Source organism: Lissotriton helveticus, chromosome 8 (assembly GCF_964261635.1).
Source record: "Lissotriton helveticus chromosome 8, aLisHel1.1, whole genome shotgun sequence".
NCBI lineage: Eukaryota > Metazoa > Chordata > Amphibia > Caudata > Salamandridae > Lissotriton > Lissotriton helveticus.
Window position 1 is genome coordinate 34121821 of NC_136069.1, and position 17569 is coordinate 34139389.

The following is a 17569-nucleotide window of genomic DNA, read 5'->3' on the forward strand; positions in this document are numbered from 1 at the left end:
CAGCAGCAGAAGGAATATGAGTTGGTTGATTCGGAATATTTTTGCTACTTACAGATTAGACATGCCCTACTCTCCGTGCTTTCCAGGGGAGAGTCGCCCCAGAGTCCTCTCCTCTTGAGGATAGGGTGCTGAATGGCGACCTGCCTAAGAAGGCCATATTACTGATCTATAAGAATCTCATTAATAATGTGCCGGAGCCCCTCATTCACCCACTGGAGAAATGGGATCACGATGTAGCAGGCTGGGATGATGAGGAATGGTTGGCGGCTGTGGCCTCTCCTGAAGAGGTTGCCATTTCCTCTAGGCATTGCTTGATTCAGCTTAAGATCCTTCATTGGTCCTACTTGTCAGGTCCACTATTGATGCGGACGGGGTACAGTAGGGACGGAGGGTGCTCCAGACGGTGTGGGCAGGACGGTACCTTTGTTCATACACTTTGGGAAAGCGCCACAATTTAAAGGTACCGGGCGGCAGTGGTGGGACTCGTTGAAGAGGTGTTAGGGCAGAAGATTGATTGTAATTTTAAACTTTTTATCCTAAATGCTAGGGGCCCTACTGACCTCAACTCCAAAGAGCGACTAAGGGTAACCCTGGGATTGAGGGTGTCAAAGCGCAATATTGTGAGACTGTGGAGGGCCTCGACTCTGCCGACCATTGGGGATTGGAGTACAGATATGGACTGGTGTAGGGTCACAGAAAGAACCATATATGTAGCAAGGGGGTGCCCCGCTAAGTGGACTCAGATTTGGGACAATTGGAATACCTTCAGGGGAGGCATTTGTGAGCCCCCGCGGGCGAGGGACGAAATGGTAATACGAGATCTTAATACTTGACTGACTGTGACTTGTAGGCTTTCCTTGCTTCTTTTCCTTGTTTAACCCCTGTACCACTACCACGTTGCCATTATGTGCCAATTCTGTGTTTGATTTTATTGTCATGCCTTGTTTTCAATAAAAAGAGTTACAAAAATAAATGTGTGCATTGACTTTCCCCCATGGTGAGGGCAAAGTCGAGTTTGAGCATTTTGCGCTGCTCCTGCAGTCTGCCGTGGCGGGCCTTCTGTTATCTGTTTACTTGAGTCACTCAGGTTGGCACAACCAGTGTTTCAAGCCCTGTGTACCCTTGCTATACTAGGGCTTATGGGGGATTTAAAGTGCATGCAAGTTGGGAGTACCAGCTTGCTGCATCATGTGTTAGGGAGAGAGCACTGGCACTGTGGCCTGGATAGCAGGCTTCAGTGCACAGTCAGAGTCGAAAATCAGCATCTAGTAGTCCATGTGGGGGCACAAAGTAGGGAGACACCTACAAACAGGACAGTTTTCTCACAATATACTGCCCCCCCGTCCCCCTGGAGTAGCCTCTGAATTGTCTGAACTGATGTGGGGCCAACACCTCAAGGGAGTTTGCAGTGGTTCTAATGTCTTTAAAGCGTCCAGGGCAGAAGCAGCTTTTTCACCAATAGGGATATCCATGAAAGAGACTTGTTTATCTTCGGAAAATCCTTTGCAATGCATCCACGGACGGCGGTGGGGAACTGCTCTGGTGACAAACACCTTTCCAAGCCAATTGGTCATATCTATGCCACCGCTAATCACATACGTGGCTGCATCCTGTCCATCATGAATTGTTTTAGACTGGGAGCTGCAAAGGTCTTCAGAAACTGCCAGAAAGATCTCCCTGCCATGTCCCAGAGGGCATGTATGTGGCGACCCACCAAACAGAACACATTGACTGATCTCCATGGCAAACTAGCAAAGGAGAACATTTATTTTCCAAATGCCTCAATCCTCCTGGGCTCCCGATGCGCGGGAATTGTAGTGAGTGAGTTTGGGCTCACCTTGCTGTTAGAAGCTTGAACCGTCCAGCTCCTCGGGATAGGGTGTTTAGTCAGGTATTCAGGATCACTGGGGCCTGCCTCTGACACCTGCCTGGTGACCACTGGGCTTGACTGAGCGCCCATCAAGGTATCAGTGAGGGCTTCATTAAAGAGAAACAAGGGCTCGTAAGGGGGCAGGTCCAAGCTGCGAAACGTTTGTGAGGACATTAGTCTTGGTTGCAACAGAAGGCAACTGCAAGTCTGTGACCTCAGCTACGCACTGTGACTAATGCAACCGGTGCACTCTCCGTTAGTGACGCAACTGGTGAATCTGACCCTGTATCGGGTATCAAGTCCACTTGCCTCTTGTAAGTCCATGTAAAAATGTTCCTTGTCCTAAGGAGGGGGAGATCGCTATCCCCTTCATCTCAACCATCATGTTCAGAGTTAGAGCTGTTGAGACAATGAAGCCTCTGTTGGTGCGTCCGGGATGGTAGAGGCATTGATACAGAGTCAGGCTGTATAAAGACATGTTACACTTTAATAATTTTGTAGCGTGCGGTCGGACCAAAGCCAGTTTGGCATCAGACATCAGAATCAGCACTAGATAGATCCTCTATTGCTGCCAGTGGTGTCCTTAAAACAGAGTTTCCGCCAGTTGAGTGACAGGATACTACAGATCTTTAGAATATACGGGGGAATACTCAGGATACCAAATTAACTGCCATAAATCATTGCTCTTCCCCCTGGCAGGGGGCGCCCCAGAGTTAACATCCAGATGTATGGTCCTGATAGAGACGGAAGCGTGCAAGTATCTAGGAATATATGTAACAAGAAGCAGACAGGAATTTTATCGCTGTAATCTCGGCACAAAATTAGGTAGATTAAAAGTGGATGGTAAATATTGGCTGACCCTGCCCCTCCCTCTGATGGGGCGTGCAGCGTTGTTTAAAATGATGACTCTCCCTCGGCTGTTATACACTCTACAATAATACACCTTGGAAGGTGCCCCAGCTGTACTTTCAAAGAGTGGAAGTTGAATTGCGTTAGTTGTTGTGGGGTGGGGGGCACCCGGGATAGTGCTTCGTAAACTGCAAAGAGGGGTCTATGATGGGGGACTGGCAATACTGGATGTTCGTAGCTACTACTGGGCAGCTCAACTAGTGACGGTGAATGGATGGATGTTTGTAGAACGATTGAAACCAGCCTATAGAGTGGACAGAGTTGCCATAGGTAAGGGAGGTCTCATGTCATTGCTCTACACTACACGTTGGGCGTGCAATACACCGCTCCACATGCGGACAGTTGTGTTAGTCTGGCAGGCAGCAACTTAATTTCTAGGATGGGAGAATAAGCTGACTGGGAGGACCCCACTCTCGGTGGGTGCTGGGTTGAAATCGGTGAACAAATTGAAGGGCTTTGCAAAATGGGGGCTTCCGGGCATCGTAACGCTTGGGGGTGTAAGGAGGGGCACAGCATATATCACATTCGTTACCTTGCAGACTGAGTATGAATTGAATAAACGGGAGTGGTTAAGATACCTTCAGTTAGGACATGACATATGTGCCCCCCACATCAAGGAAGGGGGAGCGCCGGAAGAGACTGCGTCCTTAGAAGATAGAATTCTGACTGAGCCACTGCCTGAAAAGGCCATCTCCCTGATATATAAAAAAACAACTAATAATGCCCCCGAGACACTGACTTTGCTGAGGGCGGCCTGGGAAAGGGAGATGGGTCAGTTTGAAGACAAAGAGTGAACAGAAGCGTTACAAGGCCCCAGGGAGGTGGCGATTAGGACGAGATTTAGGTAAATACAGTCCTGCACCAAGTGTACTACCCCAGAACAGCGCTATACCGTATGAAGAGACGTGAAGATGCAAAATGTCAGAGGGGGTGTGGCATGGAGGGTACCTTCTACCACCTCACCTTGGACTGCCCAAAATTGCAAGTATTCTGGAAGAAAGTATGGGAGGTCCTAACTGCTGTTACAGGAATGGAGGTACACTTATCGCCGAAATGGGTGCTGCTTATGATAGCCATAGAGGAAGACTGCCCTAGATACACGAGACAATGGGTGACACTAGCATTAGAGTTAGCTAAGCGGAACGTAGCGAGGAAATGGAGAGCGGTAGACCTGCCAACAATAAAAGAATGGAAAACTGACCTAGACCGGTGCAGATAGGCAGAACAGACACTATTTGAAAGCAGGGGGGTCTAGAAATGATATGGAGTGCCTGGCAGACACACAGAGACCTATATCGGGGTGGGAGAGAAACAGTGCAGGCAGAAACTGTGTTGCAAATGCAAAATTATCTGTTTCCATGTCATTGTAATGGGATATACTGTGATGCGATGTAACTATCTCCTGATGATTATATTGATTGAGTTATTAATGAAAATAATATTTTTTTAAAACAGTTCCATCAGATCCTCACTACTGCCTTACAGCTCCAAGTATAAATGGATAGTCTGATTAAGGTAGTAGCTCCACAGTATCAGACAAATGCCCCATGTCTCCTTTGAGTAGTCAAAGAGTTTTGTTGTTTTTATTCGACTGATTGTTTTTTGAATGGCTTTTTCTCCCCTTTATTGTCATGAAGAAGATAGCATATCCTTTCGTGCTGAAACGTATTGATGACACTTCACAAGATCAGCGTCACTTGTTCTCCCGCTCCTCCACTACAAGACAAACTGAAGCAACAAAAGAAGCATCTAAACTACTGTACCTCACAGTCAACTAAAATAAAACTGCTTAGAGACTTCCCTCAGACAAACCTGACAAACTGTGCGTTTAGTCTGTGCTCTTTCAAAATTAGAGTAATCTCTCTATGAAAAACTGAAGCGTATACGCATCATGCCCATTATAAATTGAACCACTGCTCTCTGTCACACAAATGCAGATTAACATTCTCACTGTGGATCAAGAATAGACATTGATTGATTATTGTAACTAATTTGAATATCCGAAATGTTGTAACTACTAAAGTATGTGTAGAAATGTTGTCTTGAATTCCCCTGATATATTTGCCTCCTTTTGTGAAAATGTATATTTGAGTTGAGTAATTAAAACAAAGGAAGAATCGTAAGTGAATACTGCTAGCTCACTGAGGCATAAACCTGGGTATTTGTTTTAGTTTTTGCTTAAAACACTTGAAAGTTTTTAGATTACGGTCTGTAGGAAACTGGCTCTATATATACTACACCAAAATGAGGTGTAGTGTGTATAGAGTCCAGGTGACCCCAGAGGTAGGCAGAGGTTAAAGTTAGATAAAACCTTACTCTCTATTTGTGGTAGTGTGGGCGAGCAGTAAGTCAGTATCAGAGGACAGTGTTTAGCATTTGATGTGCACACTCAGTCAGCAAACGAATCCACACACTCAAGAATTGACCTCTAGGCCAATTGTTTTTGAATAAAAAATATACTGTTGTTTTATTTTTAGAACCACGCAAGTCTGGGACAGGTAAGCATAAAATACTTTGTAATAATAAGTTGCTGATTCTAAACAGTTTGTAAATGCAGTAGAAATTGTACTTTGTTTGATTTACAGGGAATGCAGTAGGTTGCAACACTTAGCAAATACAGTACATTGGAATAAATAGGCTTTTTCAGTAAATTGCAGGTAAGTTACTTTTCTCGTTACTTTTCTAACTCAGTGCTGGATACCTGGATTCAGCACTGGGACATTTCCTGCAAACAGGTAAGTAAATATGTTTTGGTTACTTGAGCAATTTGTAAACAATATTTTTAGGTGTCAAAACTCAACACTTTTTGGAAAAAATTGTCAATGTTATCCTATGGAGGAAAAACAGGTTATCGGTTCGCAGATAAGTAATCAACTGTGGGAGTTAAGGTTTTGGGGTTGGACTCAGGGGTTCCCCCTGGGTCAGTGATGCACTGTTGTTTCACCCTTAGCAGTACTAGGGTGGCCGGGTGCAGAGTGTTGAGGCCCAATGTTATCCTATAGAGGATAGAGGGTCTCCGGTTGGTGGCTGCTGGCAAGCAGGCCACTGGGTTGTGGGAGCAAAGCTCCTAGGGTTTAGGTCTGAGCAAATAGGGAACCAAATTAGCACCAAAGGTGCACCCTGAGCGGCACTAGGACGGCTGGGTGCAGGGATTCTGTTTTGAGGTCGGGTGCCCTGTTGTTTTCCATGGAGAACCTCCGGTTCGCCAAAGCACTGCAGGCTCGGGGGCGAGGGTCTTATGGGTGCGACCACCACTTTGAGTGATAAGTTGGGATGTCTTGGGTTGGTTAGGTACCATTGGTTGGGGCACACAAGGCCCTGGGGCGTCGGGTGCAGGGGTGTCTTTTAGGGTTGGATTTTCTTACCCGCTCTTGGTTGCGGTGGGGGGGGGGCCCCTCTGGATTGAGGCGGCAGGCGTTGGCTGGAGGCTTGAGGCAGGTCAGGAGTTTCTGGATCTTGGGTCGGGATCGCCCGGGGACCTCCTCATGGTGCTTTTCTATTCGAGCTCGGGCGGGTTCGGGGGGTGAAGAGTGTGCTGGATTTGCGGTATCCGGCCGGAGCCAGAAGCTGCAGTTTGAACAAATCCGGTGTTCAGGGGAGAAACAGTCTTGGAAGTGAAGGCAGGCAGGTCCTTTGGAGTTTTTGAGGTTGCTGGCTGCAGGACACACTGGGATTTTGCAGGAGAAGGTTTGAGGGGACACAGGCCTGTAGGGAAGGGGGCCAAGTCAGTGGGCATCGTCCTCTTGTTAGCTGGCTGCACCGCTGTTCGGTCCTTCTTCTTCTTTTCTTCTTGTTGTAAGGCTGGATCTGAGGAAGCAAGGTTCAGGGTGCCCCCTAAATACTAGATTTAGGGGCATTACAGGTAGGTAAAGGGTTCCTTCCCTGGGTTGGGTACACCCCCTACTCTGCCACTCTCCAGTGGGAGGGGGCAGGAGCCTGTCCCTGGTTGGCTGGGTCCTTCCATCCTCAAAATGGTGGGAATTCGAGGTTGTGCTTCACCTCGCCTCCCCCACCTGAGGTGTGGAGTTGGCAGAGGTGGGCACACCTCTCTTCCTCACTTGTTTTTCCCACTGGTTCTCCTGCTCAAAGTTGGGGGTAGAACCAGTGGGGACCAGTTGCTGAAAGCAGCAAATGTTCTGGAGAGGCTCACAAAGGCTGCATTCCTGGGGAAGGAGACTTGGCACCTTGTCCCAGGTTGTGCATTGTTTCAGGCCCCAGAGAGCAGCAGGCTCTTGACCCAGGGGTCCAGAAACATGTCTGGTGGTGGCAGCCTAAGCAGCCACTCAGTCAGGTCACTAGAATTTGGTCGAGTTTCAGGGGCATTTCTCAGATGCCCTCTGTTGTGCATTTTACATTAAATCCCACACTGGCATCAGTGTGGGTTTAATGTGCTGAGGAGTTTGATACCAAACTTCCCAGTTTTTATTGTAGCCATTATGGTGCTGTGGAGTTCATAATGACAAACTCCCAGCACCATATACTCTTATTGGCAACACTGCACTTACAATGCCCAAGAATGGACTTGAGCACTGTAGGGGCACAGGGCTCATACCCTTGTGCCCTCACCACTGGCATAGTGCAACCCCAAAGCTCTCAATCATGTTCTGTTATTAACGATGTTTATAACCGGCCACGATTTAGAGATCTGGAGTTGAAGATGAAGGCAGTGCGAGTTTTTCACATTGCATGGCGGTGTGTACAAATAAATAAAACAATATAAACATTTTGAAAAACATACTTAGCTACTCCGGTCCCACAATCCATTGCAAAAAGGCAGCAAGGAGTCTTAGAGGCAACTCCCCTAACCAATCCAGACGCTGCTCTCATGCTATTAACCAGCATGACAGAAGCACCAGGATTGGTTGGAGCAGGCTTTATCAACATTCCTACAAGCACTGAAGGCCTGTGCCTGCTTTCTATCCAGCTGTCTAAGACAGCTTGGTTTGGAAAAGTTTAAAGTATGCATTTCAGGCTGGCCGTCGCAAGACAGCAGGCCAAAGTGACATGCGCACTTTAAACTTTAAGTGTGCACCACTCCTCTTCCCCTGCTGTCCATCAGCAGTAACATTTGGCTCAAGCTGGCCGGCTGGAATGAAAAATCAAAGGGTAATAAAAGAATTGTATTACCATTTTATTTGTCATGTTTGCTACGCTGGCAGCAGAGTGGGCTATACAAATGTCTTCGCTAATCGTCCCATCTTTTTCTTAATGTGTCCTAATGTGGGCTGTCCAACTTCAGTCTAATCGATACTGCTAAAGTCCCACCCATATGTGGGGGCAGGGCGTGATGCAGTCACTAGAGAGGTGTCATTATTCCTTAGTTAGGATCACTGAGATCCATTCTATTTGGAACAATTCATCAGAATTGACTTAGGAGCGGATTCCACCTAATATGTGAAAAGCAGCTACTTCCAAACTTTACTTGATGTCTGCAATAGCTCCATAGATAATTCTCGAGATCTGCCACATTGGAAAAAGTCACTGATAGTTTCTTTTTTGTAATTTTTTTTAACAAATTTTATTGCCATTTTTTTTTTTTTAAACCTTTATTTGAAAAAAAAGGAATACAGTTACAGACCCACAACCACCAAGGCCGGTCAGTTATACGGATAAATAATAACAAAGCAGTACACAGCTCATCAGCCGACAACCCGAGGGTCCGGCAGCTTATAAACTCGATATTATCCGGAGCTCATGGCGGGCGGGGATAAATAAAAGGTTTCATATTATATAATACATACACAACAAAAAGAAAACACAAAAAAGAGTTCGAGGCAAAACCAAGCAATATAAGGACTGTTACATGCGATAGGGGGGAGACAAATGAGCAGCAAGCACAGAAAAATCATGGAAAAGGGGGAGTGGGGATCGAGAGTGAGCAATACATCACAAATAACAGTAAGGCAAAATACTGAAACGTACAGTCAAGGAGATCGTGGAACATCAGGGGACTCAACAAAGGGAGGATCACATATCTCTCCACGGTACGAATTCCACTGACCCCATATCCTTCCCCACTTCTTAGGTCTACCACGGGAGATGTACACATTTTTTTCTCTAAACATGCACCAGTCCATGTTCTCTTCCCAGGTCGAGACCAGTGGTGCCCTCTGAGATTCCCACAATTGAGCGATATCCCTCTTCGCTATCATGTTGCCCAGTGTGACCCATTGAGTCTGAGCAACCGTACAGTCATTCGGTTCCCAGATATTCAGCAGACAGCATCTGGCCTCGGGGAGTAGCCCAACACCAGTGACCTCACTCAGCACCGCATGCACTCGATTCCAGAAAATCACTACCTCCAGGCATTCCCATATAATGTGGAGGAAAGTAGCAAGCATACCACAACCACGCCGACATGATCCATCCTCAGAATAACCCATATGCATCAACCGTGGACCCATGACATAGATACGATGCAGAATCTTCAGCTGCACCAGTCCGAGACGCGCCGGAATAGCAATTTCTTTAGGGGGGATATTGCAGCCTGCCAGTCTTCATCGTCTATCTCCAAACCATCACCAGTCCATGTATCCCTTAGCTGTATAAGAAGGTCCGAACGGGCATTAATAAGTTTTTTATATATGAGGGAGATAGTGCTGTCAGGGACATGCCCATCCAGCACTCTATCCTCCAGGGGAGAAGACTCAGGGATCACAGTACCAGCAGGGAAGACCGAGTCAAGAGCGTGGCGGACCCGAAGATATCGGAAATACTCCCTATCACTCAGCTTATACTCCCGTTTCAGCTCGTCAAACGACTTGACTCTGTCAGTAGCCCAAAGATCACCCACCCTGCTGATACCAATAAGGTCCCATCTATCGAAACCCCTCGAGGACCACAGGCCACCCAATCTCTCAGCTGCATACAGGGGAGTTGCTCTAGTCAGTTTATCCGTCCAGCCCGTGGCCGATGTTGCACTATCCCATACACGTACCGCCACCGCAGTGGGGCCCGTCAGATTCCTCCTGGCTGTCCTGGAATAGAGCACTCTATTATAATCGCCCCCCGGCAATTGCCACCTGTCCATCTCATAAGCGGGATTTGGAACGGGGCCATACATGGCATGATTGATAGCACTCAACTGAGACGCCCAATAATAGCGTTTAACATCAGGCAAAGCTATACCGCCATCATACCAGGGCAAAGTCAGTTTTGCCAATGCTATGCGAGGCCGTCCGCCCCAAACCAGTCTCCTCTGGAGGCCCTCGATTTCACGAAAATAGCCGGCCGGAACCAGATCAAGCGTGTTTTGGATGGCGTAGAGGAACCGGGGAAGAGACATCATTTTAAACAAGGCCGCCCTACCCAAAGGGGACAGAGGCAGTCCACACCACGCCGCCACATCTGACCGAAGCCGGGCAAGCGGAGGAAGTAAATTCCGCTCATAGCGTACCTTGGGGTCCATCGAAACGTAAATCCCCAAGTATTTGAAGCCAACTCCAGAGACAGGCATAGGGCAAACGTGAGGCAAAGAAGGCTGTCCACCTGTAAGTGAATAAATACAGGATTTAGCCCAGTTGATGACCAAACCAGAGTTCTTTCCAAAAGAATTCAGGACGTCAAACAAAACACCCAATGACTTACGGGGAGAAGTAAGGTACAACAGTATGTCGTCGGCATAGAGCGACACACGATCCTCGAAGGTAGGGGACCACCGTATGCCCCGGAGCGAGGGCTCCCAACGGAGCCACGCAGCAAGGGGTTCAAGAGCAAGTGCAAAAAGGAGAGGCGACAGAGGGCAGCCCTGCCTCGTGCCACGCCCAAGGACAAAAGGATCCGAGGCCCTTCCGTTGACCACCACCTGAGCCAGTGGTTGCTCATACAAAAGTCTAACCCACCCGACAAACTTAGGACCAAAGCCAAACTTGGCAAGGGCAGCCCACAGATAAGGCCATTCCACCGTGTCGAAGGCCATCGAGGCGTCAAGGGAGACCAAGACGGCCGGCTCCTCAAGAGACCCAGCCCTTGCCAGGACACCATGAAGACGTCGAAGATTGAGTGCGGTATTGCGGTGGGGGATAAACCCGGACTGATCAGGGTGTACCAAATCACCGATCACCGTAACCAGTCGGCTTGCCAAGATCTTAGCAAGGACCTTAGGTTCCACATTCAAAAGCGAGATCGGCCGATAGGACGAACAGTGGTCACGAGGTTTGCCATCCTTGTGGATGACCACAATGGACGCTAGTCTCTGATCCCGTGGAAGAATCCCGAGATCTCGCGATGCCAAAAACGTCCGACGAAGATAAGGCGCCATTTTGTCTGGGCCCAGCTTATACAGCTCAACTGGTATACTGTTCGGGCCCGAAGCCTTACCCGAACGAAGCGCACGGATAGCGAGCGCTACTTCATCGGTGGAGAAATCCGCCTCCATAAGCTCCTGGTCCGAGTCCGACAGTCTAGGCAACGCTATATCGCGGAGCAACAGGTGTGAATCCTCCTCTGGTCTGTCCGAGACCGGCGCATAAACCTTCTGAAAGTGCTGGGCAAAAACCTCCACTATCTCGACCGGGTCCACCATTCGCACACCATCCACTCTCTCAATAACAGGCACCACCCGATTCAATCTTTCCCGTTTATCAAGCCAAGCAATCAATTTCCCCGCCTTGTCACCCACATCATACAGACGCCCCTGCTGCTCACGACTCATTGCCATAGCTGCATCAGTCACCAGAGCTTTGTATTCAGACTGTTTAAGCGCCAAGGAGTGCAAGCCATCAGGCGTAGTTCCAGACTCCATCCGCTCCTCCAACTCAGTAATATCGTTTTCCAGTCGCACCACTTCCATAGTTCTGCGCCTCCTCTCGCTAGCAATCAAAGAGAGAGTCTGACCACGGATAACAGTTTTATAAGCCTCCCACAAAGAAACAGGGGAGGATACTGACCCCTCATTCTCAGCAAAGTAGTAATCCATATATTTAACCACTTCCGCACCAATGCGGGGGTTACGAAGATGCCACGGATTAATCAGAGCAACCCGACCCCCGGACTCTAGCCGCACGTCAAGAGTGAGCCAGAGTGGGGAGTGATCCGAGATTCCCCTAGCCAAATGCCTAATTTCCCTTACAGAGACCATCTGCACCGCTGGTAGAAGGATGTAATCGAGTCTCGAAAGACTACCATGAGCTCCTGAGTAAAAGGTGTATTGGAGCTGTCCAGGGTGAAGTTGCCTCCAACAATCAGCCAATCCCAATGTGTCTAAAACATTCCCCAACCACAACTGCGACGTGGGGAGGGTCCTACGAGGGCTACAATCCTCCTCTCCACTGACGACCGAATTAAAATCGCCACCCACTACCAACAAGCCATCGGGGAGCCCGAGGACCACCCTGCCCAAATCAGAAAACGTAGTGGACTGTAGACCAGGGGCAACATACACAGACAAAATGGAGATCGTCCTTCCCTCCCATCGACCCACAACAGCGGCATAGCGACCCCTATCGTCCAGCACCCTGTCGTCTATCTCGAGGGGGAGGGAATTTCTAACCAGGATGCCCGCCCCCCTCGATCCAGTAGTGAATCCAGAGTGGGCCACCAAACAGTAGCCTCGTCTATTCAGTGCGTGGCACGTATTACCTACAAGATGTGTTTCCTGTAGCAGAACGATATCCGGGGAGTGTCGCTTCAAATACTGCAACACTATCCCCCGTTTAATCCCATCCCCGAGACCATTAACGTTCCAGCTCAACACTCTCAGCCCCCTACCCCCCATCCCAGAAATGAAAAAACAGTCCCCCCCACCACGAAACAGGCACAAAGGATAGAATACCAACCAAATCGCAGCCTCGAAACAAACAAACAAGAAAAGACCCCCCCACCACCCCCGAGGAACCCTCAACACACAACCCCCCACCCTGCACCCCTGCGGTAGACCAAAAAGCCACCGTCAGTGTGCCTTGCAGACTGACGGTCTTGCAGTGTGCCTGTCGCCCCATTAAACTAACCTACAAGAAGAGAGAGAAAAAAGTCCCCTGAGGAGGAAGAGTCCCAAATCCCCCCACCCCAGGGTATCTACAACGTACAAACATTGCTATCACAGAGCCACTGCAAAGCGTCCAGAAATTGGCTCGTCGGCACAGACTCACTACTCCTGTTCTTCCAATCCGCCCTCGGCTCCCCTCGAATTCTCCGGGCTGGCATGTTGCGTCGGCAGGTTGTCCAGCCAGTCACTGGCCACCTCGGGTCGATCGAAAAAGAATGCATGGTCATTATGTTCAATTCTGAGGCGAGCCGGAAAACGCATGGCGTATTTCAGTCCCATGTCCCTAAGACGTCTTTTCACCCCGTAAAGCCCATACGTTGCTTCTGTACAGCCTGCGTAAAATCCGGATAGAAGCTGATCGATACATTTTCAAACTTGGTAGGGCCATGAACACGGGAGGCCTGCAGGATAGCGTCTCTGTCTCGGAAATTAAAAATCCTGGCTATGATGGGCATCGGAGCGGCACCAAGCTTGGGCTTCCCACCCGGAATCCTGTGAGCACGCTCAACAGCAAAAAGATTACTGAGGCCCTTTGGTGCCAAGTGGTTCCGGATAAGGTCTTCCACCAAGAGGTCCGTAGGCACATCTGTAGAATTCTCCGGGACACCTACGATGCGAACGTTGTTACGCCTGGCCCGACTCTCGAAATCGTCCAGTCTACGGGCGAACGAGTCCCTCGCCGTTCGGAGATTACGGACCTCGGTCTGGAGATCCGAGACATCCGTAGTCAGGCTTGTCGTCTCGATGTCCAGGGTCTTGACCCGCTCATTGGTTCGCCCCAAATCCGTCCTGATAAGATTGACCTCAATCGCCACCGTGTCCAACTTAGTGGCTAGTGTTTCATATTGCTGGCCCATCGCGGTCTGGATACTTTTAATGGCGCCCATGACATCCTTTAAAGTCGGCTCTTTAGTCGCAGGCGCACCGTCACCAGTCTCCCCAAGGGGCTTGTTCGCTCCAAGTGGGGATCCCTTCGGGCGAGTAAAGCGATCTATAGTCTGAGCTCGGGCAGCCCCCCCACGGTTTGGGCCTCTGGTGTTGCGCCTCTCAGAGTCCACCCTGCCCGTCATGATAGGCGACGAGCTCCGACAGGACCTTAGGGATCTGGCCAAAATAATTCCCTCTAGGGCAAGCCTGTAAAGTCGAAAGGGCGAAGATCGACGGCAAAAGTAGAGTGAACGACCAGACTAGGGCAGCAGTATAGATCAGCACCGAGGTGGCGTCAACAATAACCAAAATCGAAACCGAAAGTACCACAGGGGCAGCAGAAGTATCTCTCCAGCCGTTGTTGTTCAATTGCCACCTAGGTATCTCGGGAACTCAAACCCCCGGTTGGCCTACGCTATAGGCCTCAAATTACGAGGTGCAGCAAGTCCCGTTCCCGGCGGCCAAATCGAATTGTAGAAAAAGTTTTTAATATCAGCAGGGCATCAGCAAGAAATACCCGTCGTCCAAATCAGGATTTGCTTCAGGATAGATGAGGGTGGCGGAAGGGGTCTCGGGAACCCTGTGCTCACGCGCCCATCTTGGATCCGCGCGTAGCTCCTCCTCTATTGCCATTTTTTAATTCAGCATTATACATACATATTTTTACTCAATGATGGAACGTCTGCAAGGTCCTCTTGAGTGTCCAGCCTAACCGGGCATCATGTCTCCCCGCTATACCTCCTTCCTCTCTATGACTGTCTGCCGCACTATGCGGTGCTAGCTATATGTTATTTTCATCAACGTTAACAATTCCCCCCTCCTCCATAACCCCCCCAGTACTCCCCTCCCCTGCTGCTGCCGACCAACCCGCCAAGCTACCTCCCACTGTATACATGATCTGGGTCTCAGTCAGAGCTGTCTGTGCCATGCGTCGTGCTCATGGAACCCACCATGTACGTGGATGTTAGGGTGCTATGGCCCGTTCATGCCTCCCCCTCAGTCCCTCCTTGATCCAATCCCCTAGGGCTAGCCGGTTGAGACCCCGCCTGTGGCGTGCTGGTGCAGACTCCCGGTCCTCATTCTTCAAGTCGTCCACCAACTCCCCCCAGGTCTGCGCCCTCTCCAGTCGCCCTATGCCCTTTTTGCATTCCGAAGCAGTATTCTATGTTTCAGAACTTGCCCACTTCACAAGCTCCCTTTTCCAGTTGCCTATCCCCGGACCTGCCGGGGCCTTCCACTTGCTAGTGAGTTCATGCTTTGCCAATATGTATGCCAGAACTTGAAACCTGGCCGTGACCTTGGTTTTAGCGGAGTGAGGGAATAGGTTGAGCAGCACATGACGGGGGGTGCATGGGATCTCCTTCTCAGTGACGCGCGCTGTCTCCCAAACCACTTCTTGCCAAACTGATAGTTTCTTTATTAACAAAACTTTATGCAGATAAAACTTTCCTTTCCAATATTAGGCCAATATTTCTGCTGCGCTTTGTAGTTCAAATTCTGGAGAAGAATGTGAATAGGTCAAGCTCCATCTTCCTGGAGTGAAATCCGACTCCTGACCCTGCACAATTTGGGTTCAGTTTAGGACACAGCACAGACAAAGGTTTGCTGTCAGTTCTAGATGATCTGTGTTCCTCAGTGGATGAGGCTAGTACAGTGGTCTTTGTGCTACTGGATTTGTCTGACGCTTTGACACAGTGCCACATCGCACACTTCTGTCCAGCCTGTCTAAGGCCGGTATCAGTTGGTCTTAGGCTGTGTACCTTTCACCTTTTAGGCAAGAATTTAAAACCCTGCACCAGGGAGTCCCACAAGGGTCTACACCAATTCCCACTTTGTTCGAAATGCACATCTGTACTTTAGCAAAGTTACTTGGATCTCTTGCGCTGAATGAATGACGAAAATGATACTCAATGAATTATTACTATGGACCAATCTGGGTCTTCAGCCATTGAGACCTTCCATCTATGTATTTCTGCAGTTTCCATCCTGTTTGTGATGCTTTAAAGTTAATATCTGACTAGCCTGAGGTGCTTTGCAATCACCACAATCAACCAATGGTGGTGGAGAAAATTGCTTTAGGATCCATCTGCAAGGGTCACAGGTAATGGAGTCGGGTCAGCCATATCTGACCCCAAACTGCCCCTGTGCACAGGCATATTACAATATAGGGTTGGGAATCTCAAGTCTTCTTCTTGGGATGTGAGAGTTAGCGTGTCCCATTTTATTCGGGCCGTTTGTCTGCCATGATTAGTTCAGTTGGTAGTGACTGGAATGTATATAAAAAGAGCCTGGTTGGGCATACTGGAATATTACTGAAAAGGTAAAGACATTTAAGCACGGTGTTCATCTTTAATAAGGCGATCTCCTAATCATAGTGGAAATCTATTCCATTAATCTACTTGTTCAGTTAGGCGAGTAAGGGATTCACCATAGTTCCATTTCATTACCACTTCAATTGCTGAGTGGACATGAATGCCCAGGTATTTCACTGAATCCATGGTCCAATTAAGCAGGTATTCTTGGTTGCCTGGTTTCTATTAAGGAAGCACAGTGGTTTGCTCCAGTGAATGATCATCCCAGATATAGCACCAAATTGTGTAATTCCTCTGATAATAGGTTCAATTCTAGGTCAAGGACGAAGAGGGCAAGATCGTCTGCGTACAACGATATGACAATGCGACGCACCCAGAAGCGGAGACCTCCTTGTGCACGGTGTCAACGGAGCATGCAGGCAATGGGTTCCGTAGCAACTGCGAAAAGTGGCTAGGACAAAGGGCACCCTTGACGTGTTCCCCGTTGAATGATTTGCTGGGAATGGCATGTAATTAACAAGCAGAACTGCCATGAAGTGGATTTATAGTACTCCAGCACTTCACAACCTGTGAACTCCTGAGGACCCTGATTGAGTCACAACTGGAAGCCAGGGACCCCCTATCAATTTGTGTGATTTAAATTTCAAACATTTAAACAATAATTCACCAAAAATACACAAACAAGTACAAACTAAACAAATACTTGAATTACTAAAGATTGAATAATATTATATTGAAAAAATATGCAAAAATGTCAACATGTTAATGGGAAGGTTGGTGCTGTATGTCAGCGACTAACTTTTCTAATGTTTAGTTTTATTTGACAATGTGAAGCTCCTGCCAGAGCTGGACTGGTAACCCAAAGCAGCCCTGGTACATTTTGTCAGACCAGCTCGGTACGGTGCATAGCGACTGCAGCAAGCAAACCTGACCACTACAAAGGGGGGCTTTGAGGCATTCACCCCCCAAGATAAATTGGGAAGAAATGGTGCATTCTACAACACATTTGTCATTATTTACTCAATTGTATTAGCTGTTAAAGCATAGTTAATGAAGTCCTTACTGTGCACGAGGATACAACAATCTTTGTTGGGGCTCTTCAATGATTCCTTCACCATCACCCTCCAACAGTGCCTCTCATCTCTCCGTAGCCCCTCTGTCACATGTATTCCATTTGTTTCATAGCGCCTCTCATACCAGAGTAGGGTGTCAGAGCACTTTACATCACACACATAAAGAGACAATAAATCATACGTGTGTAAAGTAGTGTACAGAAATTGTCACATAAGGCAAAGGGGACTACAAGGTGTAGTATTCACGTCATCATATTGGCAGGCATTTTTAATGAGTGCTTGGCCTGGAGAAGTACAAACGCAGGATACAGAACATAACACAGTGGTTACCATTGACCTTTATAATAAGAATTTATTTCTACCCAAATAAACCTTTCTTGGCAGCATCAGGATAATTAAAGACTGGGGAAAAATACATAGCTTTCTAACTTGTACCAAGCAGTTTACTTGCAGCTCTCGGATGGAAGTTTATGGCTTACTGTGCTAGATTACA

At 48.3% G+C, this 17569-nt stretch overlaps 1 pseudogene across 1 annotated transcript in view; it reads right to left on the reverse strand.

The window, feature by feature from the left end:
* Positions 1-17569, reverse strand: part of LOC144772286 (uncharacterized) — a 253279-nt pseudogene that overhangs the window by 168801 nt on the left and 66909 nt on the right. The window lies entirely within an intron of this gene.